Below are 21,983 nucleotides of genomic sequence, written 5' to 3' on the forward strand. Positions count from 1 at the left end.
TTTTTTGGCAAAATTATTATATACTAAGTGAAAAATGTCCAAAAAGCTTACAGCACCTGGTATTCCCAGGCGGTCTCCCATCCAAGTACTAACGAGGCCAAACCTGCTTAACTTCCGAGATCAGATGAAATCGGGCATAGCCAGGTTGGTATGGCCGTAAGCGAAGACTGCTGCAAAGAGAGGACTATTTAAAGACCAGCCAATCTAATCGCCAGTACATTATATAAGTAGGAAAGAAAACCCAAAAGCTTAAAGCACCTGGTATTCCTAGGCAGTCTCTCATCAAAGTACTAACCAGACCTAAACCTGCTAAGATTAAGAGATCGGGCATTGACTCTTTCATTTTTTTTTATTTATTTTTTTATGGAAGATTATTGTATAATTCGTGAAATTTTCCAAAAGATTAAAGCGCCTGGTATTCCCAGGCAGTCTCCCATCCATGTACTAACCAGGCCCAAACCTGCTAATATTCAGAGATCGGGCATTGACTCTATTATTTGGCAAAATTATTATATACTAAGTGAAAAATGTCCAAAAAGCTTACAGCACCTGGTACTCCCAGGCGGTCTCCAATCCAAGTACTAACCAGACCTAAACCTGCTAAGATTCAGAGATCAGGGCGTTTACTCTATTTTTTGGCAAAATTATTATATACTAAGTGAAAAATGTCCAAAAAGCTTACAGCACCTGGTATTCCGAGGCGGTCTCCCATCCAAGTACCAACCAGTCCCAAACCTGCTTAGCTTCCGAGATCAGACGAGATGGGGCATAGCCAGGTTGGTATGACCGTAAGCCAAGACTGCTGCAAAGAGAGGGCTATTTAAAGACCGACCAATCTAATCACCAGTACATTATATAAGTAGGAAAGAAAACCCAAAAGCTTAAAGCACCTGGTATTCCTAGGCAGTCTCTCATCAAAGTACTAACCAGACCTAAACCTGCTAAGATTCAGAGATCGGGCATTGACTGTTTTTTTTTTTTTTTTTTTTTTTTTTTTTTTTTTTTTTTATGAAAGATTATCATATAATTCGTGAAATTTTCCAAAAGATTAAAGCACGTGGTATTCCCAGGCAGTCTCCCATCCATGAAGTAAACCATGCCCGAACCTGCTAATATTCAGAGGTCGGGCATTGACTATATTTTTTGGCAAAATTATTATATACTAAGTGAAAAAGTCCAAAAAGCTTACAGCACCTAGTATTCCCAGGCGGTCTCCCATCCAAGTACTAACCAGGCCCAAACCTGCTTAGCTTCCGAGATTAGACGAGATCGGGCATAGCCAGGTTGGTATGGATGCAAGCAAAGACTGCTGCAAAGAGAGGGCTATTTAAAGACCAGCCAATCTAATCGCCAGTACATTATATAAGTAGGAAAGAAAACCCAAAAGCTTAGTGCACCTGGTATTCCTAGGCAGTCTCTCATCAAAGTACTAACAAGACCTAAACCTGCTAAGATTCAGAGATCGGGCATTGACTCTATTTTTTGGCAAAATTATTATATACTAAGTGAAAAATGTCCAAAAAGCTTAGAGCACCTGGTATTCCCAGGCGGTCTCCAATCCAAGTACTAACCAGACCTAAACCTGCTAAGATTCAGAGATCAGGCATTGACTCTATTTTTTGGCAAAATTATTATATACTAAGTGAAAATGTCCAAAAAGCTTACAGCACCTGGTATTCCCAGGCGGTCTCCAATCCAAGTACTAACCAGACCTAAACCTGCTAAGATTCAGAGATCAGGGCATTGACTCTATTTTTTGGCAAAATTATTATATACTAAGTGAAAAATGTCCAAAAAGCTTACAGCACCTGGTATTCCGAGGCGGTCTCCCATCCAAGTACCAACCAGTCCCAAACCTGCTTAGCTTCCGAGATCAGACGAGATGGGGCATAGCCAGGTTGGTATGACCGTAAGCCAAGACTGCTGCAAAGAGAGGGCTATTTAAAGACCGACCAATCTAATCACCAGTACATTATATAAGTAGGAAAGAAAACCCAAAAGCTTAAAGCATCTGGTATTCCTAGGCAGTCTCTCATCAAAGTACTAACCAGACCTAAACCTGCTAAGATTCAGAGATCGGGCATTGACTGTTTTTTTTTTTTTTGTTTTTTTTTTTGTTTGTTTTTTTAATGAAAGATTATCATATAATTCGTGAAATTTTCCAAAAGATTAAAGCACGTGGTATTCCCAGGCAGTCTCCCATCCATGAAGTAAACCATGCCCGAACCTGCTAATATTCAGAGGTCGGGCATTGACTATATTTTTTGGCAAAATTATTATATACTAAGTGAAAAAGTCCAAAAAGCTTACAGCACCTAGTATTCCCAGGCGGTCTCCCATCCAAGTACTAACCAGGCCCAAACCTGCTTAGCTTCCGAGATTAGACGAGATCGGGCATAGCCAGGTTGGTATGGATGCAAGCAAAGACTGCTGCAAAGAGAGGGCTATTTAAAGACCAGCCAATCTAATCGCCAGTACATTATATAAGTAGGAAAGAAAACCCAAAAGCTTAAAGCACCTGGTATTCCTAGGCAGTCTCTCATCAAAGTACTAACCAGACCTAAACCTGCTAAGATTCAGAGATCGGCATTGACTTTTTTTTTTTTTTTTTTTTTTAATGAAAGATTATTATATAATTCGTGAAATTTTCCAAAAGATTAAAGCACCTGGTATTCCCAGGCAGTCTCCCATCCATGAAATAAACAGGCCCAAACCTGCTAATATTCAGAGATCGGACATTGAACTGTCCGTTTGTTTGTTTTTTTTTAAATTGTAAAATATAACTTAATTCACACCATATTTCTGATATTACCGATCAATCTTATCAGATTAACTTTGATCTTCACTCATCCGTGACTGCAGTACACCAGCAAAGCGTTAGCACTCGTTAGCTTGTCATTGCTGTTTTCTTTCCCCCTCTCCTCTCCTCTCTCACGCTGCAGTTTTCCACAAGTTCATCAAACAACCGCAGTAAGAATATTTCATCAAGCACGGTGAGTAATGGCTTCTCCTACAATTGTTATTTGCACCTCTTGCCTCATGTACAGTTTATCTATCTATGTCGCTGATGAGTGACTCACATGTGATAAATGCAGGGAAATAGTTAGGCTGACAGAGAAGATTTCAGAATTAGAGACACGCATCCAAACTTTAATTGAGGACAGTAAGAATGTTAGGGCTCTAGATATGGCTTTGGAATGCGTCTAGCTCAGGGACTCCTGTACATTGTCCGGTTCCAGCAGAGCCCCTGCAGCAGGGCAACTGGGTGACGGTGAGGCAGCGTAGTCGTGGGTCAAAACACCGCTCTTCTGTTCCGATCAAAACATTAAACAGGTTCTCCCCACTCAGTGATGCACCCACTGAGAAACCTGATGAAAGTGCTCTAGTTATTGGCGATTCTATTGTACGGAACGTGAATATAGAGACACCAGCCACCATAGTCAAATGTTTACCGGGAGCCAGAGCGCCTGACATCTTGGCAAATTTAAAAGTGCTGGCTAATGCTAAACGTAAATACAGTAAGATTGTTATTCATGCCGGCGCTAATGATGTTCGACTTCGCCAGTCGGAGATCACTAAAAATAACTTTAAAGAGGTGTGTGAACTTGCAAGCACGATGTCAGACACTGTAATATGCTCTGGTCCCCTCCCTGCTTACCGTGGTGACGAGATGCATAGCAGATTGTCATCACTCAATTGCTGGATGTCTAAGTGGTGCCCACAGAATAACATAGGTTTCATAGACAATTGGACGAGCTTTTGGGGCAGACCTGACCTGTTTAAAAGAGATGGTCTTCCTCCCTCCTGGGGTGGCGCCACTCTTCTGTCTAGAAATATGGCACACAGTCTTAGTGTTTATACTTGACTAACTGGGGCCCAGGTCAGGAAGCAGACAGACTGGCTAAACCGACCATCTGCTAGCTGCCTCCCGTCACAGAGGTCAGTTAATTCTCAGCACATAGAGACTCTTTCACCTAGATATCACACTATAGAGACTGTGTCTGTTCCCCGAACTAGAAAATACAAAAAACGTCCAAACCAAGTTAAGGTTAACAATTTAATTGAGGTTCAACAAATAAAAAACAAGTGCAATATGGATAAACAAATGATAAAGATTGGCTTATTGAATATCAGATCCATTTCTACGAAAACACTTTTTGTAAATAATATGATAACTGATCATAATATAGATGTGCTCTGTTTGACAGAAACTTGGCTAAAACCTGATGATTACATTATTTTAAATGAGTCCACCCCCCAAGATTATTGTTATAAACACGAGCCGCGTCTAAAAGGCAAAGGGGGAGGAGTTGCTTCAATTTATAACAACGTTTTCAGGATTTCTCAGAGGGCAGGCTTCAAGTATAACTCGTTTGAAGTAATGGTGCTTCATATAACATTATCCAGAGAAACCAATGTTAATGATAAATCCCCTGTTATGTTTGTACTGGCTACTGTATACAGGCCACCAGGGCACCATACAGACTTTATTAAAGAGTTTGGTGATTTTACATCTGAGTTAGTTCTGGCTGCAGATAAAGTCGTAATAGTTGGTGATTTTAATATCCATGTCGATAATGAAAAAGATGCATTGGGATCATCATTTATAGACATTCTGAACTCTATTGGTGTTAGACAACATGTTTCAGGACCTACTCATTGTCGAAATCATACTCTAGATTTAATACTGTCACATGGAATTGATGTTGATATTGTGGAAATTATTCAGCCAAGTGATGATATCTCAGATCATTATTTAGTTCTGTGTAAACTTCATATAGCCAAAATTGTAAATTCTACTTCTTGTTACAAGTATCGAAGAACCATCACTTCTACCACAAAAGACTGCTTTTTAAGTTATCTTCCTGATGTATCCGAATTCCTTAGCATATCCAAAACCTCAGAACAACTTGATGATGTAACAGAAACTATGGACTCTCTCTTTTCTAGCACTTTAAATACAGTTGCTCCTTTACGCTTAAGGAAGGTTAAGGAAAATAGTATGACACCATGGTATAATGAGCATACTCGCACCCTAAAGAGAGCAGCCCGAAAAATGGAGCGCAGCTGGAGGAAAACAAAACTAGAGGTATTTCGTATTGCTTGGCGGGAAAGTAGCATATCCTATAGAAAAGCATTAAAAACTCCTAGATCTGATTACTTTTCATCTCTTTTAGAAGAAAACACATAACCCCAGGTATTTATTCAATACAGTGGCTAAATTAACGAAAAATAAAGCCTCAACAAGTGTTGACATTTCCCAACACCACAACAGTAATGACTTTATGAACTACTTTACTTCTAAAATCGATACTATTAGAGATAAAATTGCAAACATTCAGCCGTCAGCTACAGTATCACATCAGACAGTGCTCTATAGACCCCCTGAGGAACAGTTCCACTCATTCTCTGCTATAGGAGAGGAAGAATTGTATAAACTTGTTAAATCATCTAAACCAACAACATGTATGTTAGACCCTATACCATCTATGCTCTTAAAAAAGGTGCTTCCAGAAGTCATAGGTCCTCTTCTGACTATAATTAATTCCTCATTGTCATTAGGATATGTCCCCAAAACCTTCAAACTGGCTGTTATTAAGCTTCTCATAAAAAAAGCCACAACTTGACCCCAGAGAACTTGTTAATTATAGACTAATCTCGAATCTCCCTTTTCTGTCCAAGATACTAGAAAAGGTGGTATCCTCACAATTATATTCCTTCTTAGAGAAAAATGGTATATGTGAGGATTTCCAGTCAGGATTTAGACCGTATCATAGTACTGAGACTGCTCTCCTTAGAGTTACAAATGATCTGCTCTTATCATCTTATCGTGGGTATATCTCTATATTAGTTTTATTGGATCTTAGTGCTGCGTTTGACACAATTGACCACAGCATTCTTTTGCATAGACTTGAACACTTTGTTGGCATCAGTGGAAGTGGATTAGCATGGTTTAAATCGTACTTATATGACCGCCATCAGTTCGTAGCAGTGAATGAAGATGTATCATATCGATCACAAGTGCAGTATGGAGTACCTCAAGGCTCAGTACTAGGGCCGCTACTCTTCACGCTTTATATGTTACCCTTGGGAGATATCATCAGGAAACATGGTGTTAGCTTTCACTGTTATGCTGATGATACGCAGCTCTATATTTCCTCGCAGCCCGGTGAAACACACCAATTTGAAAAACTAATGGAATTTTTAGTCGATATAAAAAATTGGATGACGAGTAATTTCTTACTGCTAAATTCAGAAAAAACAGAGGTGTTAATTATAGGGCCTAAAACCTCTGCTTGTAATAACCTAGAACACTGTCTAAGACTTGATGGTTGCTCTGTCAATTCTTCGTCATCAGTTAGGAACCTAGGTGTGCTACTTGATAGCAATCTTTCCTTAGAAAGCCACATTTCTAGCATTTGTAAAACTGAATTTTTCCATCTCAAAAATATATCTAAATTACGGCCTATGCTCTCAATGTCAAATGCAGAAATGTTAATCCATGCATTTATGACTTCAAGGTTAGATTATTGTAATGCTTTATTGGGCGGTTGTTCTGCACGCTTAGTAAACAAACTACAGCTAGTCCAAAATGCAGCAGCAAGAGTTCTTACTATGACCAGGAAATATGACCATATAAGCCCGGTCCTGTCCACACTGCACTGGCTCCCTATCAAACATCGTATAGATTTTAAAATATTGCTTATTACTTATAAACCCCTGAATGGTTTAGCACCTCAGTATTTGAATGAGCTCCTCTTACATTATACTCCTCTACGTCCGCTACGTTCTCAAAACTCAGGCAATTTGATAATACCTAGAATATCAAAATCAACTGCGGGCGGCAGATCCTTTTCCTATTTGGCGCCTAAACTCTTGAATAACCTACTTAACATTTTTCGGGAGGCAGACACACTCTTGCAGTTTAAATCTAGATTAAAGACCCATCTCTTTAACCTGGCATACACATAACATACTAATATTCTTTTAATATCCAAAAAGGATTTTTAGGCTGCATTAATTAGGTAAACCGGAACCGGAAACACTTTACATAACACCCTATGTACTTGCTACATCATTAGAAGAATGGCATCTACGCTAATATTTGTCTGTTTCTCTCTTGTTCTGAGGTCACCGTGGCCACCAGATCCAGTATGTATCCAGATCAGAGGGTCACTGCAGTCGCCCGGATCCAGTACGTATCCAGACCAGATGGTGGATCAGCACCTAGAAAGGACCTCTTCTGCCCAGAAAGACTGCGGAGACAGGGCAACTAGAGCCCCAGATACAGATCCCCTGTAAAGACCTTGTCTCAGAGGACCACCAGGACAAAACCACAGGAAACAGATGATTCTTCTGCACAATCTGACTGCGCTGCAGCCTGGAATTGAACTACTGGTTTCGTCTGGTCAGAGGAGAACTGGCCCGCCAACTGAGCCTGGTTTCTCCCAAGGTTTTTTTCTCCATTCTGTCACCGATGGAGTTTCAGTTCCTTGCCGCTGTCGCCTCTGGCTTGCTTAGTTGGGGTCACTTCATCTACAGCGATATCATATTTATCTAAACAGAGATGACATCACTGAATTCAATGATGAACTGCCTTAACTATCATTTTGCATTATTGAGACACTGTTTTTCAAATGAATGTTGTTCAGTGCTTTGACGCAATGTATTTTGTTTAAAGCTCTATATAAATAAAGGTGATTGATTGATTGATTTGCTTGAGCATTCTGTAGTATCTAAATATGAAATTCAGCGTAGTGCTGGGTGGTAAACCGGTTCATACCGAAAACAGGTGTATATTTTCGTTATGATATTAATGTTTAATATACCGCGATACCAATGTATTTAATTACACAACGTTCGGAATGAATGTTACGCTGCGTCACACGACACTGTTTCAGACAGACCCTTTACCCGTCATTTACACTGCACACGCCAGGGGCGCATTACGGCAGCGACACGGCTACCGGAGCTGGGGTGCGTTTCCCGTACAACTATATAGCTCGCTGCTTAACTACCATAGTACGATGCATCTTTGGAGAAATCAACTAGCTTGTCCAACTATTTCCCGAAACCGTATGTCACAAAGTATCAACCACTTTGGTTTATTACGTCTCGCACGTGGTGGACTAATAACTTATTTTAATTAATCTTTCTGAAGTCGGATTAACGCTAGATTTTGTTATAAGTTACAGACATGGCATCTGAAGACCACTTCTAATTTTTATCAGTTACTTTGCTTATTACCAGACTCAATATTTGTCTTGTTCTTATGTAGTAGAGCACTTTCGCACATGCGCAGTCTTCAAAAACGGTGCTTGAAATCTCTTGACAAACGAAAAGACGTTAATTACATTTGTATGTATCCTAAATAAATAACACGGGTTGTACTGAATGTCAGCTTGCTTATTTTGCTAAAGATAAGGATTTATTCACTCTACATCTCATGTAAACTAGAAACTATGCTTGTAACCACAAATCGAGAGCTGTCGTTCCAACCACGCAAGTTTGCGATGCTGTTTGCGAACGTTCGTTGGAACAATGGTTTCGGGAAACACCAAAGCGTTGAACTATGCTGATAACGACGGAACTTGCGACCATAGTTGGCTAACGATGCTTTTGGGAAACGCACCCCAGATCGGCGCCCATTCAGGTCAATGCTTGTGTTTACAACTGGCCGCGACCTGGCGCGTTTCAGAAGCATCCCAGAAACGGCTCTCCGCGCCGCTTCGCTAAAGAACTTGTGCCAAAAAGAGGAGCCAGGTTTATTGTTTGGAGGTTTTTGGTTTCCAAAAATGTGTGGCGCAGGTCTGTTAACTTAAGCAATACTTTTAATAAAGTAGTCTAATATTTTTCTGACTAACTAAATTTCAATAAAGAAAAATTAAATTTAAAGAAAAATTTAATTTCAATAAAGAAAAAATGAATCTGAAGCTACCTTCAATTACAGCATCACACATTTCAATTAACGAACAATTTATAAAATAAAATTAAATGAATTCCCTTATATAGAATAAAACAGAATGTAATAGGCTAAACAGAACGAAGTAATTTAACATTATTAAAGGAACACTCCGACTTTTTGGGACTTTAACTTATTTACAGTATCCCCCAGAGTTAGATAAGTCCATATATACCTTTTTAATTTCTGTGCTGTAAGTGTTATTTGACGCACCCACCGCTAGCCTAGCTTAGCACAAAGACTGGATGTAAAGGGATAATGGTAGCATAGTAATCCCAATAAGTAACAAAATAATCCAAACATTTTCCTATTTACATGTTGTGATCTGTATAGTGTACAAATAACAAGGCTATATGAGACAGAGACCATTTTTAATCGTATAAATACTGGGAACTATATTCGCACTAGGCGTAGGAGCACAGCTAACGTTACTTGGGCAGAGTGGCTACTTGGGCAGAGTGATTAGCGCAGCACCCGAGACGCACCGTGGTGAGGATCAGAGAGTTCGCTCAAAGTTGGAGTAATAGAGTCAGCAATTACTAGATAGTAAATTTATAGTGTATAATCATGGGTGTTCGCTGTATTGTAAAGAGCTGCGACAATAAACAGGGGAGACCAGGTAATACTATGACGTTTCATAGAATTCCAACCAAAAACGCTGACCTGATGAATCGATGGCTACTTGTTCTGGGTAAAGTTCCAAACACACCTGTAACACCATCACGAAGTATTTCGTTTGCTCTGAACATTTTCCTGTAGACGACTATTTTGAGAAAAAGCAAGTTGCCACACGGACCATGAAACGTGTGCTAAAGGATACAGCCATCCCATCGATAATAAAGACAGGACAAATTGGATCACCTGTTGCTGCGGTAAGTGTTCCGTTATGTTTTGAGATGACTAACATTAGCCATACTGTAACAGTGCCATGGTAATGTAATATAACCTTAGTAGTGACACTATTACGTGAATAAGGGCTCCGTGTATCCCCTTTATTGTTATTATTGTGTTGTCATGAACACACTGTATTGCTCAATAACAAATGAGCGGCGCTAAATGTAACTCTCTGGACTAATACATTCAACTTGCTAATGAATTGGAGGGGGATGGGCAGTTTTCTTTTTTGAGAAAATGTTTGTGAAATAGTAGGCTAACGTTACTGTCTGTGGGTTCATTGTGCAAAAACTATTTGCCTTGTGCTATTACTTTCCCCATATTCTTGGCTATTGTAATGCAATTGTCTAACATTACTGTATTATATGCTGTTGAATATATTTGGTCAGCTGTAATAAATTGCATTACAAATATATCAATTCCTGTTATAATTCTTTATACATTTTCTGTGATAATTATTAATCAGGATGAGATGAGTGTTCTACAGCACTTTGTAACTCCTCGTCTGTGTATTCTGGCTCAAAACTATATGGTTTTGGATCTTGGTTTGATACACAGTAAAATTCCTCTGAGGCTGACAATTCCAAAAAAGTCGGCCATGATCACAAGTCACGTCTAGCTAGTTAGTCATGTTTGTTTTGTTTACGGAACCATCAACAGGGCGTCTCAGGTGCTGCGCTAATCACTCCACCCAAGTAGCCACTCCGCCCAAGTAACGTTAGCTGTGCTCCTATGCCTAGTGAGAACATAATTCCCAGTATTTATACGATTAAAAATGGTCTCTGTCTCATAGCCTTGTTATTTGTACACGCTGTGACTATACAGATCACAACATGTAAATAGGAAAATGTTTGCATTATTTTGTCACTTATTGGGATTACTATGCTACTATTATTCATTTACATCCAGTCTTTGTGCTAAGCTAGGCTAGCGGTGGGTGCGTCAAATAACACTTACAGAACGCACAGAAATGAAAAAGGTATGTATGGACTTATCTAACTCTGGGGGATACTGTGAATAAGCTAAAGTCCCAAAAAGTCGGAGTGTTCCTTTAATGCAAAATTAATTTTAGGCTGGCTAGCATAATTAGCGCAGCTTCAATAAACAGACTTTTACAAAGTCAAAGTCTCAAAATCTCCTATATTTCGCAGTATATTAATAATAACGGGTAAAATATTTATACATTTTGTTTCTATTATTCTATTTTCCACAATGTCAAAGCAACGCAGCTTTACCCAAAATACAAGCTATGGCATGCACTTCTGTCCATACAAGCTCCGCTGTTCTTTGCTCTAGTCAGAGATTACTCCAGGAACACTTTAGTAGGCCAAGAAGAAGCAAATATATGTATTAAGTATAACAAGGTTAGGTTCCTTCAACTATCCATCCTATTAAAAATGGCCAAAATAGTATTGTATTTTGCCAGATCTAATAGTGTAAACATATTCAAGTGCAAATAAGAACCGTTTCGAGGGGGATGCCAGGTGTGCAAAGAAAAAAAACGAATATTCGAATGTCAAATTTTCAAATAGAATAACAACCCACTGAACGATTATTTGTATATTCTAGTCCAGCCCTACATTATTCACTAATGACAGTACAGTAGACCATCCTAAGTCAATTTACTGCAGTAATTCCTCTCTCAACCAGTAGAAAATGCATTGAACACATGACTACGCATGAAAAAAAAAAGAAAAAAAAAAGTCATAAACCGGAAAACCGGCATTATTTTGGAAAAAACCTTGATATAATAATAATAAACTTTATTTTCTATAGCACCTTTAAAATGTACATCTCAAAGCGCTTTACCAAGGCATACAGAAAGAGAGAAAAAAAAAATACATTCAGATTGACAATCAGAAAAACATATTACATATATGCTAACCGGAAAAAATACGTTTTAAGAGAACATTTAAAAATACTAAGGGATTCAGCTTGTCTAATATAATTTTTTGGTCAAACTGCCCAGCACTAATTCAGCAACTTACTTGTCAAAACTCTCACCCAGAAGTTGTTGAAGTTTACTAGTCCAATCTGTCAAAGCCTATGGATAAGGAGGACATGAAATTTCATGTTAAATCGTTATTTTCACTCACGATGAGTCTGGTTCACTATAAAGGAGATCAAACTTAGTCAGCTGAGAAAGTTAAAATCCAGGCATGTGTATAACTAGGAGGTAAAGTTACGTTACACGCAGGTTACAGGTAAAGTATTTACGTTACCAGTAATTTAACGTTACTTTAATGGTAGAAGCTAACGTTAATGTTAACTGACTGAATGTGCTACTGCTAACGTTAAGTTAAAAACGAGCTGCCACTGAGACAAGTCTTTGTCAGTTCCTAACTTAACATTACGTTAACTAAGTTAAACCATAGACTGTATAAAACAAGGTCCCAACCTGCAACATCCTTTTATTTAACGTTAACTTAACTGTTAGGTGTTTGCAAGAGACAAAATATGTAACGTTAAGTTAACAGCTAACGTTATTAAATTAATGTTAGTCAACCACAGGTATTTAACGTTAATGTTATGATGGCTGATGCATGTTTCACATTCAGGGCTAATGTTAATAATGTTTTAACTTTATTAGGACCGGCATAATGTTACATTTGCTAAAGCTAGACAGACTTTTATAAGGTTAATACATAACGTAACGTTACAAACGGCGAGTTTTAACGTTAGCCCTGCTGTCTCGACAATGTTAATGTTAACTTACATATTAAAATTGTAAAATGTATAAAAAAAAGCTGCCGCACTTAACAAGCACATTTGACATTGTGAGGAAACATACTGTAAATATATATATTATTTATATGAAATTGATTTAAATTGTAAAAACTTTGCCATTATAACATTCACACAACATGAACTGAGTGATGTCATCTTTGAGACTGTTAGTTATTACATGATTAAAAATGTAAACATACAATTAAAGCATTGCAATCCCATCAGAAATGTGTATCATAGCAAGGGAAGCACACAAAAAAAAGCCAATAGGTACAAAAATCAAATAACCCTAACTCCATCAAATAATTTTACCTGCAGCCGCATTTATGCTGTTATCTGAGGGTCTTTCCCTTAATGGTGTCCAGTGATTAAAGAAAGAACTGATGAAGGCGACATGAATCTCCCGTTTCAGTGCGCCACTTCAGCAGAAGAAAGAAAAAAGGACATAAAGTTACTCAGACTTTCTATCAGTAACAGTATGAAAATCATACGTAATACTATCCTAGTGTAGGTTTTCGAACAGTACGTGGGTAAAGTTGACTTACGTTGGTGAATCATGGGTCTTTCAGTTGGGTGTTCTCCCCCGATAAAAATCTTATTCCAATGCTTGATCAAAAAAAAAGAAGAGTAAACAAATATCTTTTCAATATCGTTATCAGTGTTTGAAGATGTTATGTAACGTTAAACATACTTCTAAAGAATAAATGATGTTTTTTTTTACTTTTATTACTCATTCCCACGCTTTTTTACCTCTCATGCGTTTGAGTTTTAAACTAACGTTAGCTGACAACATAAACACATAACGTTAACTTACTAACAACAAAACACAGCAATGTCAGATGGTACTAACACATGAAATACGTGCTAATATCGCTACGCTAATAGTGAAGCAGTACAAAAACACACACAGAGATAACTTATTTATATTATGAGGTTGCAGTAACGTTAAGATGAAAGTTAAGTTACCCGTGTCGCTAAACGTTAACGTTAAACTGTTAAGGACTGAAAAATTTTTTTTATCTGATATCGCCAGTATTTACAGACTACGTACAACCCCTTCCTCTGTTCACATTCCAACTTTTGTTCTTCATTGACATATCAACTAAAATTCGCTCAAAATGTAAGAATTCAACAGGCAGATATAAAATAATCCAGGTCTAACCGAGTAATCAACGCAAAGCAGCTGCTCCGGCCGAGAGTAACGGACATATTTTCAAATTTAGATAGGCGCGCACAGAGCCGCTCTGGGCGCGCAGAGCCGCGCACATTCTTATTGGACGGTTTCCTGGAAAACAGACAAGATTAACCAATCACGCTCAAAGTAAAACAGCGAAACAACCAATAACAATAGCAATAGTTTGCGCGAGTTAACATAGCTGTGTATTAAGTTTTACTTTCAGTCTGTATTATTATTTAATTAATTGGTCAAATGACATGACAGTGTATGAATAAAAATGTAATAATGCAATGTTAACTGTTAGGCAAGCAGACAAAATTGTAAATTCACACAAAATCACATAAGGCAAAAGGTTTCTGCTGTTCTGCTCTCTTGAGGGTGAAACTATTATTGTTAATAATGATAATAATTATATTTTAACATATACATTGAAGAGCTGTTATGATCCAAAACTCATTAAATGCTAATTATCATAATAATACGTTAAAAGGCAGAAACACTTCTAAATCAACATTGATTTTTTTTTTTTTACAAGATCTGTATGTTGAAACAACGTAATGTTTTCATTCAACGTTGATTAAGAAGTGTTTTTGTTAACCTTTTTCAACCATGTAGCATTAAACGTTATTTCAACGTTGAAACAACAACTGACATTATTTCAATCATATTTCAACGTTGAAGGTGTGGAAGATTTTTATTAATAAGATTTTAATCAATCAAGAATAATCAATGTGAATCTAGCCATTTTTGTTGCTAGTTGTTTCTCCATTATAAACCTATAGGTAAAGGAAAGAAAGGAATATGCCTACGTGCTGGAATGTACAACACTGATGAGAAACATATGGTCAGAAATACATACAGGGCCTTTCTTTAGAATAAATCAAGCAGGGGGCCTCTCCACTCTAGGGAGGTATTAAAATTGCAAGCATAAGGAAAAGTCTTGACTATTTGGAAATGCCCTGTATAGGGTATATAATGAGATGCTACCTAGCATTCGGGAGATCTTCTCACAGAGAATATCTCGGCTTTGTTTCTCTCTGAAATAAAGTCTATCTTCTGGAAACAAAACCCAGAGACTGCGTGATTCCTCAGATGCATGGCAGACAAAAATACACTACATTTGGCACCCCAGATGGGACTGGAAAGGAGCAGAGTAGACGACTGCTTTTGAGCTGACTGATGAGCAACACACACACACAGTGGTGGCCACCATAGAATAAGGTAAGCATTTTTGCTTATATAAACTATGTGGAATGATAGCAGGACTATGCTAAGTAGAGTCTAACATCAAAGGTTCATGTTATCCTACACAAAATGAGCCATTCCACAGCTAAAATAATTTAGTTCACAATCAGCTGACATTCTGAGAAAAAAAATGTTTTTGGCCAGAAAGGGGTGTGAAAGTGTGTGAAAAAGTATGAATGATGGTGTTGTATGGCATGAAAGAGAGTGTCTGACGAGACACTGAGGCAATTCAATCAATTTGCCAAAACAGCTGTATACAGATTTTAAATGTGGGCCCACAGGGCAAATTTATGCCCAGTAAAATAATGACCATGGATGAATTTGGTTAAGTTTCCTGGTCTGTACCTAGGTCTTTGTTGTGGCAGAAAGAAAAGCAGTGCCACAGATGCGCAGCGTATAACATGGGAAGGCAGAGCAGAGCAAAGCAAGCTTGCTGTCCACCCACATCTAACTTTCTTTTCAGCATATCATGATGGAGCAGACTGTGTCAAAAGGATGAAATATTGTCTTTCTGACTGTTAAAATAAATAAAATGGGTTGAGTGTTTTCCAGAGCAAAAGGCCTATTCTACTGAGCAAGATAGGACTAGATAAATTATCCAGTGATATAGTGGAACTCAGTTTACAAAACAAAGAGATAACTGAATAAGCAAATTGTTGAGAAGAAAATTGAAATGAATTTAAAAATAGTAAGGATGCCGAAAACGGGGTAAAACCAAATTCTTTGTTATATTATAAACAAATGGGTATTCACCCTTTTCTCATTAGAAGGACAGCACTGGAATTGTGAAAGCTCAAAAAGGGGCCAAGACAGCCCTCAACCCACATTACATTTCCACAGGTCACACCAAGAAGAACAAATGGAAAGATGAACAAATTAGCATGCTTGATAACACTAACAAAAAACTCTGAAGTTTTCCATTTACAGATGACAGCAGTTCTAGTAAGGCCAAGGAATGCTTCGCTCCATCAAAGAGAACCAGTGAGTGTGCAGTTATGATCTCAAGGAAGAGCCTTGCATTAATCAGAAAAACGGTTACAGAGTGACACCTAAGTTCACATCTCTAACCTTAAAAGACGCCAACCCAGCTTCAACAACTCCACGCAGCATGAAGTGAGGGATGAAGGGCGTGCTAGTAACGACCCACCCTTGCCAACGAGGGAAAGACCATTGCAACGACTCGCAAAGTGTCTCCCTGGTGAAGATGGAATGAGACGAGATGGGACTGCTACTGGGATCAAAATACTTGCAGATATGAGCCAAGAAATAGAAAAGAAAAAGTGGAAAGAGAATGTCAGGTAATGGCAGATGAAGAATTTGAATTTGAATTTGAAGTTAAGAGAAGGGAAATATGGATGTAGGAAGATTTGAAGGGAGAATAGAGCAATTGAATGCAACAAATAATATGAAAAAAGCAAAGTAAAAAAGCTCGAGATTTGTAAAGTGAAGAAGGAAAAGTATGTGTTATGTTTGGGGGACAATGCTGTATTTATGTACCAAATAATACTGCTCCAGAAGGAGCATTTAATGAAGTAATGATCAAATTGAAAAGGCTAAGAATGGTAGATAAAGAAAATGTTGGAAAAGATAATTAAAGGGGAGCATAGTTTATAACTAAATTGGGAAAGTTTATAGGAATTGCATTATTGACAGGAGATTTACTATTTAAGTGTATACTTGAGGGCACTAGTCAAAGCCACAGCTAAGCAAATTAAATTCAGAGATGTCAAGATGATGGGAAATAGATTTCTGAAGGTAACCGAAAAGGCTCTCTACCATACATAAGGTATCTGAGCCGAAGATCAACTCTTATAATATTGTGATATTCAATGTGTGATGTAAAGTATGTATTTTTATGTCTTTTATACATAACTGTGATAACCAGGCAAATGCTGAACCATTTGCACATTCATGCTTATAACATTGTTTACTATTAAAGAAGGAATTGGGGAGACTGGATCTTTTACTCCCTCGTTGTCAAATAAGGAGAGAGATGTTTGGTCCAGTAATCCCTCAGAGTGGAATTTCATAATCTAGTCACTGGTGATAATACAATGTGACTTATTTAGTCACTAGGTAGTGTAACTAATATGACTGGATTGTGGAGTAGCACTCTGGATAAAAATAATCAAATGTGAGACTTATTAAGTCTCAAAGGGGAGAATATGTGGAAGATTTTTATTAATAAGATTTTTATCAATCAAGAATAATCAATGTGTATCTAGCCATTTTTGTTGCTAGTTGTTTCTCCGTTATAAACCTATAGGTAAAGGATAGAAAGGAATATGCCTATGTGCTGGAATGTACAACACTGATGAGAAACACATGGTCAGACATACATACAGGGCCTTTCTTTAGAATAAATCAAGCAGGGGGCCTCTCCACTCCAGGGAGGTATTAAAATTGCAAGCATAAGGAAAAGTCTTGACTATTTGGAAACGCCCTGTATAGGGTATATAATGAGATGCTACCTAGCATTCGGGAGATCTTCTGACAGAGAATATCTCGGCTTTGTTTCTCTCTGAAATAAAGTCTATCTTCTGGAAACAAAACCCAGAGACCGCGTGATTCCTCAGATGCATGGCAGACAAAAAAAACACTACAAAGGTAGGTCATGTGCCGGCTGGGTAAATATATTAAATAACCTTTAGTGATATCTAAAGCACAGAGACTAGAAAAACAATTACGATGTTTGTTTACTAGGTTGTGTTATGTTTCAACCATTTTAATGTCTACAATTCCTTCACCCCTAGTTTACCAAAGCTCAAGTTTATGCTACAAAAGCCTCTAGGCAGGCGTACACGGTGCGAATTCGGATGGTCGGAAGATCGTATGTCCACGCACACGGCACGAGTGAATTTATCTGAAAATCGTACGGACGAGATGATTAACGACAAGATTTTACAACCTGTGAATTCCAGAAACAATCGCACGAAGTCGATAGACGCGTTCGATTTGCTGCACGCTGCACACACGGAAGGATCACTGTATGACATTAAAGTACCGCGAGAGCGATAAAAGAGCACACATATCCAATGCATTCGAATCACTCTCGCGGTACTTTAATGTCATACAGGTGATCATTCTGTGAAGCGCTGCTTTAAGTGGAACGCGCCTAATATAACTGCTCTCCCTCTCTCATAACTGCATATAAAATACTGATACGAGCCTACATGTTTCCTACACGTACAGGTTATTTTTCAGCAATAGGAAACTGGGAAGTTTGTTTACCCTGAGTGTGTGTGTTACAATGTAAACATGGTTTGTGAGGACAATTCCTGTGCCCTTGTAAACCAAATGGCTTTAAAATTTAAACATGCATTTTCCGTGATTGATAGAGGTAGTGTATGGGGATAAACAGTACAGAATACCGTTACATTTATGGAGAGTCCCTGTAAACTACATATGCGTGTGTGAGAGAGCGCGAGAGAGAACTAAAAAGGCATTGGAATACGTTGCTAGAAACATACAGCCTTTAGCGACTTTAGCGAGTTTATCCTCCTGGTCAATAGTCCACATTTGCTGTGGCGCTGCCGTCTTTGTCTTCTGTGGTTTTCCTAGTTCGTGATTGGTAAACTTCAGATAAATCAACAAATCGGCTCGTTCAACCGCACAAATGGCACGAATTCAAACTGATAGCTCACAAACTTTTTAGACATGTTTAAAAATGACCGGAAGGTCGGGAAGTGCTCGTAAGCCACTCTGCTCGGCTCGTAATTCATCGCAAATGGTACGAGCCGCGACCATACGAGCATACGCAATTTCCACACGAATAAAAAAAAATTTATGCGAACTCATACGACAGCAAAAATCGCACCTTGTACGCCCGCCTTTAGTTGAACTGTTGAGCCCCAGAATAAATTCCTAGTCTTTCACACATTGCTCACCTATTGTAAATTAAAAATATATAGCACCCCATTTTAAAGCTTTATTCATAGTGTGGCTGTTTGTTCCCATCAACCGAGGCCTAATGATTTCACTGCAGTGAGGGCCTTGAATTTTGTTGAATGTAGATTGATTTTGTTTCTTAATGCTTCAACGTATTTAAAGTGGACATGTGTCAATATAGTCTATGGTCAATATATACGATAACAGAAAAACACTGTCAGGGGCAGCATTTCAAACAGACAAAAAGGACAATGTCCTTAAAAGCCAAGCCAAAAGAGGACATATCAGCACACAAGATTCAAGAGTCCTTTCACACCAACAGGCAAACAGGCATTAGGAGGTTAGTGTCCAGCAGTCTTGAGCCTGGTTGTCTTGCGGAAAAACTGTCCCAAAGCATGATGATCAGAAACTTGAGGCTGCGGCACCACTTGCCAGACAGCAGCAGCTCAAACAGTCTACGGGTGGGGGCTGAAAATGTTAACACTCAATTTTTTCTCTGCCACATGACATTTTTACAGAACACTTCAGAATCGTAAACATTGAGTCAGTGCCTGACAGTAGAAACACTGGATATATAATGCATAAACAATCACTGACTATTGTTGATTTAAGAATTTTATATTAGACTTAAGGTGTGCAATAACTGTATATATAGTTACACTGTGCAACAATACCTCCTGCTGTATTCATCCATCTTTCAAGGCAATATTTTAGATCTGTGTCTGTAATATAACACACAGTAATTATTATGTTCAATTGTTATTTACAGCATATCTGCATGAAAGGTAGCCTACATAGCTGTTTTTTTATTTTTATTTTATGTATATATTTTTTATCTATCACTCTTGTATCTGCACTTGTTGAATCTTAAGCTGATGTGGCCAGCAAAGTTTATCTTTGCTTCTGAAAAATAATATTTCTTAATTGTATATTTCTGCATTGGTGGCAGGGGACTTGGAAGTTTTAAATTTACCCTGTATTTGATAGGTGCCATGTAACTGACATCAGAAGCCATAGTTGATAAGACACTACAGACACCAGCAAAGTAGGTATTGAAAAAAGAGCCCCATGCTAGCATCTGTAATAGACTTTGGGGCTCATGGGCCCATGGACTCCGTGAAAGTGGGATGAAGATCGCAAGATGGCCATTAATGACTGAAGTCAAAGACTTCTAACATGTCAGGGTAGTGCAAGCTTGTTTTACTCCATTCAGGCTGTCTGGCTCTCTGGCTGTCTCTGTGCCAGAGTATGTGAGCGGAGCGTGGAGTGGAGCGGTGTGATTTTGACAGGAGCGAATTTTTTAAAAGTCGGAGCGTTGTGGTTTTCACTCGCTCCAAGAGCGCTCCACTACCGCTCCACCACCGCTCCATCACGAGTACAATTCATGCCAACGGGCCGTAATATAACTGCATATTTAGCAAGTATTCACGTTAAACATATTTAACCATAGCTTGATACAGATGTATCTCTCAAATCAGAAGGTTAAAATGACGACAATAGCCAAGCGGGAAGTTATAGGTTAGTTCTCAAGGAGTTTGTCTGTTCCTTTTACTGAATATTTTTGGGTCAAAGCATGATTTAAACAGTTACAGCACATTCACACTCAATCGCTTTCGCAATAATGCATTCAAACAAATGTAATCTTACAGTGTTACTTCATCTGTATCTGATTTTGAATGAGCAGAAATCTGTAAGAAATGCATTGATCTGTAGATAAAATAAAAATGTACTGTTATTTTCATCACAAACAAAATTTGCACAGCAGAATACAGTAATTATTCCTTTTAATGCTGACATCCATGTTATTAGTTTGGCATGTGTTAGGAAAAAAAAAGTTTGCACACAATAGCCTGAGCAACTTTGAAACTCTCCTGTTATTTTATTTTTTTATTTTAATATAGGCAACGTTATGAACATAACATTTCAAACATACTGAAATACTTTAGCCACGGAGCGAAGGCGGAGCGGTGTTTCTGGTATCACTGAGCGAGGAGTGGAGCGGGAGCGGGAAATTGTGAACCCGGAGCGGAGTGATTATTAAATGCTCTGAGCGAGGAGGGGAAACTGTTGCCCTACCTGTTGCTCTGTTCTAAATGCCCTCTGTATACTGGTATTGTCTTTGGGCAAATAAAAAAAAAATCTATTCATTTATTGACAGGTAGGGTAAATTAAAATGCACTTGACATCATTGATGGTGATTATTGCTGTAATGATCAGCTAGAGTTCATAATGGATCCAAATAAATCTTTAACACTTAGGAAACTGTGCTAAAGGGAGTTTCTTATTTTGAAAATAACTCAATGATTGCAATTAAAAGCACCCAGTTCAACCAATACATGTGCTCATTTCATCCAGTTTTTTGTCCGCAGCCAGCCACCGCGCGCCATTTCAGGAGCATGGAGCAAAGCGCCACATCGTTTCCCATGTCCTGTTAAAAGTGGTGAGAATATGATATTAACAAATATTAGCATATGACAAATTGTGTGCAGCTTACCAAGAGCTATTTAAAATGTCAGTAATGAAACACCGTGTCTAAAATTAGCTAGCTACATCGTTTGCTCCTCAGGCTAACTTTTGGTAGTTAATTGAGGTAACGTTTTAGTTAACAGCCAACGTAGGTCAGCATCAGCTTTATTTGCAAGGTATGTGTAACATGAAACATAGGAGGAATTTGACTCTGTACTGTACATTGTGCTTATTCATAACGTTACAGCAGGCCTGGACTGGCAATCGGGAGCACCGGGAGAATTTGTTAATTTGTTAATTTGGCCTGCTGCCAGCCAAGGTTTTTTTTTTTTTTTTTTTTTATATATATAATTTTTTTTTATATACTACTACCTTTACCAGTGATAATTTTCAATCATAAAAAAACGATTATAAAATAAAATCATGAATCTGTTAGTCTTGACTGGCAAGGCTACAATTCAACTTTACGCCTCAGCTAAACGGTTAAATAGAAAAACGAGCATCATCCGATGATGGAGAGAAAACAGCCAGGAAAAAAATTATAATAAAAACAGGCCTAATCTTATTTTGATTCTACATGTCATCTCACTCCCTGAATTAATGGAAACAGTATTTAGATATATT

General features: G+C 38.2%; 3 non-coding genes and 2 pseudogenes across 3 annotated transcripts; all 5 read right to left on the reverse strand.

Annotated features, from left to right (window-relative positions):
• Window positions 1-44: 44 nt before the first annotated feature.
• On the reverse strand, window positions 45-162 carry LOC113101970 (5S ribosomal RNA). Its single transcript, XR_003290536.1, has one exon. It is a non-coding gene; the product is annotated as a 5S ribosomal RNA (ribosomal RNA).
• A 513-nt stretch (window positions 163-675) lies between these two features.
• On the reverse strand, window positions 676-794 carry LOC113101965 (uncharacterized; annotated as a pseudogene).
• Window positions 795-1,182: 388 nt separating this feature from the next.
• LOC113101972 (5S ribosomal RNA) lies at window positions 1,183-1,301 on the reverse strand. The gene has a single exon (XR_003290538.1). It is a non-coding gene; the product is annotated as a 5S ribosomal RNA (ribosomal RNA).
• A 495-nt stretch (window positions 1,302-1,796) lies between these two features.
• Window positions 1,797-1,915, reverse strand: LOC113101966 (uncharacterized; annotated as a pseudogene).
• Window positions 1,916-2,303: 388 nt separating this feature from the next.
• LOC113101973 (5S ribosomal RNA) lies at window positions 2,304-2,422 on the reverse strand. The gene has a single exon (XR_003290539.1). It is a non-coding gene; the product is annotated as a 5S ribosomal RNA (ribosomal RNA).
• Between the last annotated feature and the right edge of the window lie 19,561 nt (window positions 2,423-21,983).

The sequence above is a fragment of the Carassius auratus genome, unplaced genomic scaffold, assembly GCF_003368295.1.
Source record: "Carassius auratus strain Wakin unplaced genomic scaffold, ASM336829v1 scaf_tig00217671, whole genome shotgun sequence".
Taxonomy (NCBI): domain Eukaryota; kingdom Metazoa; phylum Chordata; class Actinopteri; order Cypriniformes; family Cyprinidae; genus Carassius; species Carassius auratus.